Consider the following 7,692-nt stretch of genomic DNA (forward strand, 5'->3'; position numbering starts at 1 on the left):
CGGTCCTACCAGGCTGTGCCCATGCTGGTTCATAGGGGATCGTGTAGAGGGAGGTGCCTGCGAAATTTGGCTTTGCTGGGACCTCCGGTGGCCGAGTTATGAACATTTAAAGGCCAGATGAAGCCGTGGATCAAATCAAAACTTAAGGTTCATCATTGTCACTGTCACTGACCCCACTATCATCAGACAGTTCTGGCTTGAATCGGTACAGTTCGATACCTCTCTCTTCTTCCCAATCGCTGGCCACTTCTTACATCGTCATCAATTTGAACTAACAAAAAAATCCTACTAAAACGTAAAGTTTCTCATCTCATCATCTCTAGCCACTTTATCCTGTTCTACAGGGTTGCAGGCAAGCTGGAGCCTATCCCAGCTGACTACAGGCGAAAGGCGGGGTACACCCTGGACAAGTCACCAGTCATCACAGGGCTGACACATAGACACAGACAACCATTCACACTCACATTCACACCTACGGTCAATTTAGAGTCACCAGTTAACCTAACCTGCATGTCTTTGGACTGTGGGGGAAACCGGAGCACCCAGAGGAAACCCACGCGGACACGAGGAGAACATGCAAACTCCGCACAGAAAGGCCCTCGCCGGCCACGGGGCTCGAACCCGAACCTTCTTGCTGTGAGGTGACAGCGCTAACCACTACAACACCATGCCGCCCATATAAAGTTTCTCCCTCACTAAATTCCTGTTTGCTTTGGTCACTCATGTTGTTGTTCGTGGCCGACATACACCTGTGATGTCACTCGGCTCCCGTCTGCTACTTCCGGGCGGTTCTAAAAGGGCTAAATTTGCTCGGCTTTTGTCTGCGAATATATCTGCTACCCTGCGGTTAAGAGAATAGTTGCCTCTGTCCAGGGACTCAATAAACATTGCCGAATTTAACTGCTATTCTGTTTTAGCGCAAAAAAAGCATTTCTCTAGGTCTTTAATAGATGTAGTAATAACTTTACAATGTTAAATATCGAATGTGAGTGTGAATGGTTGTCTGTGTCTATGTGTCAGCCCTGTGATGACCTGGCGACTTGTCCAGGGTGTACCCCGCCTTTCGCCCGTAGTCAGCTGGGATAGGCTCCAGCTTGCCTGCGACCCTGTAGAAGGATAAAGCGGCTAGAGATAATGAGATGAGATGAGATGAGATGAGATGTTAAATATCTTGGAACCATGTAGAAGTACCATAGTTATTCCATGTTTTGTCCCATCTTTGGATTGGAATGATTTGAGCTTCTTAAAAAATGGAGAAGAATTCATAGTTGTCCTGGAGGATTTTGACATTTTCAATGCAAATGTCAAAATACAAAATAGAGCTAATGGTCTTATATATATATATATATATATACCGTATATAAATGCCATTGTTGGGTAATGTACATGTTTACTGTACATACTACTGCAGTAATTTGATATTATGAAACACATCATATCATTTATTACACTTACACAAATAGCTTGCCCAAAAAGGAGTTTATACTATCTCCTCTTTACCACAAATGTACAGTGGTGCTGTAAAGTTTGTGAACCCTTTAAAATTTTCTATATTTCTGCATAAATATGACCTAAAACATCATCAGATTTTCACACAAGTCCTAAAAGTAGATAAAGAGAACCCAGTTAAACAAATGAAACAAAAATATTACAGGAGGAGTATGCCCAAGTATGCCCAAGCCATGTGACAATGCTGCGTCCGGACTGAACCTGAGACACGTCCCCACAGTCATATGAATGAATGAATGAATGAATGATGAAAAAATGAAGTTGAAATACTTTGGTTGCAGGTGTTGAATGCAGTTTTTGAGGAGAGACCATGGAATTTGCTTTGGTGTATTCTTTTACAAAGGAAAGCAAAACGTTCTCAAGTAATTTAGTGAAAAGTGAAGTGAAAAAAGGAAATAGCTACAACCCAGTAAGACCGGGTGCTCTTTCATGAAAAAAACAGTCACTGTCATATGCTGGAGGTTTTTGCCAGCTGCATTTCACACACTTCCTTTTTTTCACTTCATGCTTTTTCAAGCTTTTTCTGTTTCTTTTTAAGCAGGTCTGTAATTACTTCATTTTATCAAAATATTGTGATTTATTTCCCTCATTGTTCTCAAAACTTCTCTTGCTCACTGGGTTTTTGTTTGATTTTATACACAACCAGTGAAAAGTTTGGATACACTAGTTGAATACACTTTTACATGGTTTTAAAGACATTTAGATAAATGTTTATACTTAAAATTTGCTTCTAAGACAAGTATATCGTGAAAAGTTAAATTCTATGTCCAAAATTGTTTTTAAACTTAAAATCAAACAATTCGGAAGAAGCAGCCAAAATATATTTGACCTACATGTATTTGGGAAAGGAGTGTCCTCCTTCATGAAGTTGGTCGAGAAGCTTCTAAGAGTGCGTAAAGCTTCATCTGGAATATGGTTAAGAATTCAGAAATATGAACCAGCTGAAAATAAAATGGTCAGAATAGTTCATTTGCTGAAGACTTTTTTATAATTTACTGCATAATTCCATATGCATTATTTTATAATGTTAAAATTGTCATTATTATTCTAAAATAGTAAATATCAAGAAAACCTTTGAGCAGTTGTGTCCAAACTTTTGACTGTACTGTACATAGAATATATATAGTTAAATAAACATAGATATATCTACACATATATGGTGAGGGATTTTTTATTTATTTATTTTTTTAGCCAATGACACATATACAGTGGTGCTTGAAAGTTTGTGAACCCTTTAGAATTTTCTATATTTCTGTATAAATATGACCTAAAACATCATCAGATTTTCACACAAGTCCTAAAAGTAGATAAAGAGAACCCAGTTAAACAAATGAGACAAAAATATTATACTTGGTCATTTATTTATTGAGGAAAATGATCCAATATTACATATTTGTGAGTGGCAAAAGTATGTGAACCTCTAGAATTAGCAGTTAATTTGAAGGTGAAATTAGAGTTCTTGTATGTTTTACAAGAATTGTGTTTTACAACATTGTATGTTTTACATAGAATTCTTGTATGTTTTCAATCAATGGGATGACAATCAGATGTGAGTGGGCACCCTGTTTTATTTAAAGAACAGGGATCTATCAAAGTCCGATCTTCACAACACGTTTATGGAAGTGTATCATGGCATGAACAAAGGAGATTTCTGAGGACCTCAGAAAAAGTGTTGTTGATGCTCATCAGGCTGGAAAAGGTTACAAAACCATCTCTAAAGAGTTTGGACTCCATCAATCTACAGTCAGACAGATTGTGTACAAATGGAGGAAATTCAAGACCATTGTTGCCCTCCCCAGGAGTGGTCGACTAACAAAGATCACTCCAAGAGCAAGGCGTGTAATAGTCGGCGAGGTCACAAAGGACCCCAGGGTAACTTCTAAGCAACTGAAGGCCTCTCTCACATCGGCTAATGTTAATGTTCATGAGTTCACCATCAGGAGAACACTGAACAACAATGGTGTGCATGGCAGGGTTGCAAGGAGAAAGCCACTGCTCTCCAAAAAGAACATTGCTGCTCGTCTGCGGTTTGCTAAAGATCACGTGGACAAGCTAGAAGGCTACTGGAAAAATGTTTTGTGGACGGATGAAGCCAAAATAGAACTTTTTGGTTTGAATGAGAAGCGTTATGTTTGGAGAAAGGAAAACACTGCATTCCAGCATAAGAACCTTATCCCATCTGTGAAACATGGTGGTGGTAGTATCATGGTTTGGGCTTGTTTTGCTGCATCTGGGCCAGGACAGCTTGCCATCATTGATGGAACAATGAATTCTGAATTATACCAGTGAATTATAAAGGAAAATGTCAGGACATCTGTCCATGAACTGAATCTCAAGAGAAGGTGGGTCATGCAGCAAGACAACGAACCTAAGCACACAAGTCGTTCTACCAAAGAATGGTTAAAGAAAAATAAAGTTCATGTTTTGGAATGGCCAAGTCAAAAAGTCCTGACCTTGATCCAATCGAAATGTTGTGGAAGGACCTGAAGCGAGCAGTTCATGTGAGGAAACCCACCAACAACCCAGAGTTGAAGCTGTTCTGTATGGAGGAATGGGCTAAAATTCCTCCAAGCCGGTGTGCAGGACTGATCAACAGTTACTGGAAACGTTTAGTTGCAGTTATTGCTGCACAAGGGGGTCACACCAGATACTGAAAGCAAAGGTTCACATACTTTTGCCACTCACAGATATGTAATATTGGATCATTTTCCTCAATAAATAAATGACCAAGTATAATATTTTTGTCTCATTTGTTTAACTGGGTTCTTGTTATCTACTTTTAGGACTTGTGTGAAAATCTGATGATGTTTTAGGTCATATTTATGCAGAAATATAGAAAATGCTAAAGGGTTCACAAACTTTCAAGCACCACGGTAGTTGATCACCAAGACATACTGCAGCCAAGTAAGATGAAACTTATAGTTTAGGTTTGCGCAACAAAATAATGATGCACATTCTTGAAATCTGCTCCAGTTGTTTAGTGTCTCGATGTGGTTTCTGACACTATATAAAACACTTATGTATCAAAATGGAGATGTGTACGTATCAACTGTATACTGTAGTGATTATTATCTCACCTTATCTCACTATCCAGTGTCACCCATACGAGCTGTTTTTTTTTGTCTTGTTTTGTTTTGAGTCTCGCTCCTCTCCAAGTTACTTCCTCATGAAGTCTCAGGAATTTTTCCTTGTCTCTGTCACCTCTGTTTTGCTCATTGTGTATCTTAATCTGTACATCTGGATTTCTGTATGGCTGCTTTATGACACTGTCTGCCATTAAGTGCGCTATACAAATAAAACGGAAATTAACATAAGGCAAAAAAAAGTCTCTTCTTGTGATGCTGTCTTCTTCAGGTGATGGTTTGGTGTCATGCTGTAGAAATATCAGAGTTGTGTAGGAGCTGTGGCCCACAGGTTAGAGGCAGAATTAGATATTAGTAGTGATCCTGATGAAGAAAATCCCTCAAATTTGATCTGTATATAAATCTGTTTACTGATTGTGTGATTTTTGGAAATTGTTCATGTTCAAATGACTTACTGAGCCAAATAATGTCTTTGACAGCAAGTGTGTGATGATTTATACATGCCGGGTAGCTATATTGTAAGCAGGCTTGTAGTACTTGAGTCCAGGACTCAGACTCAAGTCCGACTTGTACCCTAATTTTCAGGACTCGTGACTTGACTTGGACTTGAGCACTGATGACTCGGACTTGGACTCGTAAATTGGAAACGAGGGCTCAGATTTTTTTCTTTATTTTCTGTAACCTGCCATAATAATTTGGCATAACATTTATATTTACATTAATTTTTATACCAATTTGATGGTAAGATTAACATTTAACATTTCCACTAATCTTTATATTAATTTGCCCACAAGTGCCAACAACACAACCAACCAAATCCAAGTCCCCTGCCATGATGTAGTTCCACGGTGTAAGAATCAAAGCTTTTGTTTATGAGATGCATCATTTTTGTGTAACATGGTTATGTTTTTGAAATGCACACAAGTACACTCAAAAAAATGATTCAAGCCCTTCTTTGATGTGGCACATTTAAATATTGTTTGCTTTATTAAAATACATCTATTTAAAAGGGTATACATGTATATTTAATGGATGTACCATAAAAATGTATTAATTTCTCTTGTGACATTCATTAACGCAAAATATTTACGTTTCATTTGGGACCGCCTTTTGCACATGTGCGAGACAACGCGCTCATAGTCTGGTTATCAGTCCTTGCACCGACCGTGTACTACTTCGGGCTGTACGGCAGTAGGATGGGAGAGACACTGACTGCCTGTTGAAGTTCGTTCCTCGGTGAGTATGTGATTTTTGTGATAGTTTAGAAAGTATCCTGCTATGAAATAGCTGTTAAGCGAGGTGAATTTTACCCGGTTTTCACTGAGTCGGACTTGGCGGGCTCAGTTAGCTAGCTAAGCCACAGGAGTAGTAATCCAGTTTAAGTTCCAGATTCTGTGGTTAAGTTGACTAGGGCTATAACCACGGGTCTTTTTACTGGCAAAATATTGTATAAGAAATGTTATTTACCAGCTGGGAGGTCCGTATCGTCAAATACTGTGACCAAGGTCTTGAAAGTACTGACTGAGGCCCTCTGGTCCGAGGTCAGTATTCAAGGCCAAGGTCACGGTATTTCACCATACGGACCGACCTTAAGCTGGTAAATAATATATTTATTTTTTTCTTTACCAAATTCTAACAGAAAACGAGAGCGCCCGAAAGGGAAAACAACAACAAACATTGTAGCATTTTTTTTTGTCAACATTTATCTTTTTTTATAAGATTTATTTATAAGATTATCAAAAATCTTAAATTTTTGCCAGCATTTCTCAGGAGAATATCATTAATTCTACAGCATGGATAATGATAACGACAGTGTTCACAGCGAAAGCAAGTTTTACTACCCTGAGGAAGAAGAAATAAAAGAAAACATTTCAGGAGAAAGCTAAAAACCTGTAATTTGCTAACACCGAGCAAAAACATGTCTGAATCCTGAATGACTCCTATTTGTATAAATAGGGGACTACATAGGCGACAAAATGTAGTTTTTTCCTGCCATGGAAGTGCACTTGTATACTGAGGAGGAAGCAATGTACATTACAGCCGTGAATGAAGATTCAAAATGGCGGCTTGGCTTGGTTTTCCCTTTCGGGCGCTCTCGTTTTCTGTTTGAATTTGGTAAAGAAAAAAATAAATATTATTTACCAGCTTAAGGTCGGTCCGTATGGTGAAATACCGTGACCTCGGCCTTGAATACTGACCTCGGACCAGAGGGCCTCGCTCAGTACTTTCAAGACCTCGGTCACAGTATTTCACGATACAGACCTCCCAGCTGGTAAATAACATATATATGAGCTCATACAACCAGAGAATCTATTTTGGCAAACGATCCCTCACCCCACTCACGCACAGGCGCACAAACACACAAACATAGACACAGTAAAGTTACCAAAGTTGACTGTCTCGCTAGACTTTTCAGACCCCCTTGGGACTAAAGACTAGCTACAAAAGCTCTTTTGCGTGCTCCGCGACATTTCCAGATATCTAGCAGGCTAAATATCTGGTCGTGTCGGGACGACTCCAGCCATGCAACAAGCTACAACCAATGTGAGGAGCACACACTCATGTGCCCTCATCCACAGTAGCTCACTGAACTCAATCTTGTCATGCATCAGTTTGTATGGAGGGGGCACAATAATAAAATTCATATCAGAATAAAGTGGCATACACACAAGCTTTTCGGTATTTGTAACCGTGTGGTCTTGGCTGAACCACAATAGGAGCAGGCAGCCCTAACATTGTTTTCATGGGAAAAATACCTCACTCTCTCTGCAGAACAGATAATCCTTGCTGCCTGTGTATCCCAATCCATTTAATTTCCCTTATCTTTTTCTTCCTTGTTTTTAACAGCTACCAAATTTCACATACTGATTGCTTGAAGAAATAACTGATAATTATTCTTTATATGATGTGGTCATTTTGTTTTTCAGCACATAATGAAATGTTTTCCAACATCAAATAAACTTTTTAAAACAAAATTGACAAAAGCCTCTGACAATTACCATCAGCAAGAAAAATGTTTTGATTTGTTCGGCCTAACGTGGTTTTGTATTCATATGGAAATTAGAGATATAGCCTAAATTGCATAATATGTTGATTAAAC

The sequence above is a fragment of the Neoarius graeffei genome, chromosome 7, assembly GCF_027579695.1.
Source record: "Neoarius graeffei isolate fNeoGra1 chromosome 7, fNeoGra1.pri, whole genome shotgun sequence".
Classification (NCBI taxonomy): Eukaryota; Metazoa; Chordata; class Actinopteri; order Siluriformes; family Ariidae; genus Neoarius; species Neoarius graeffei.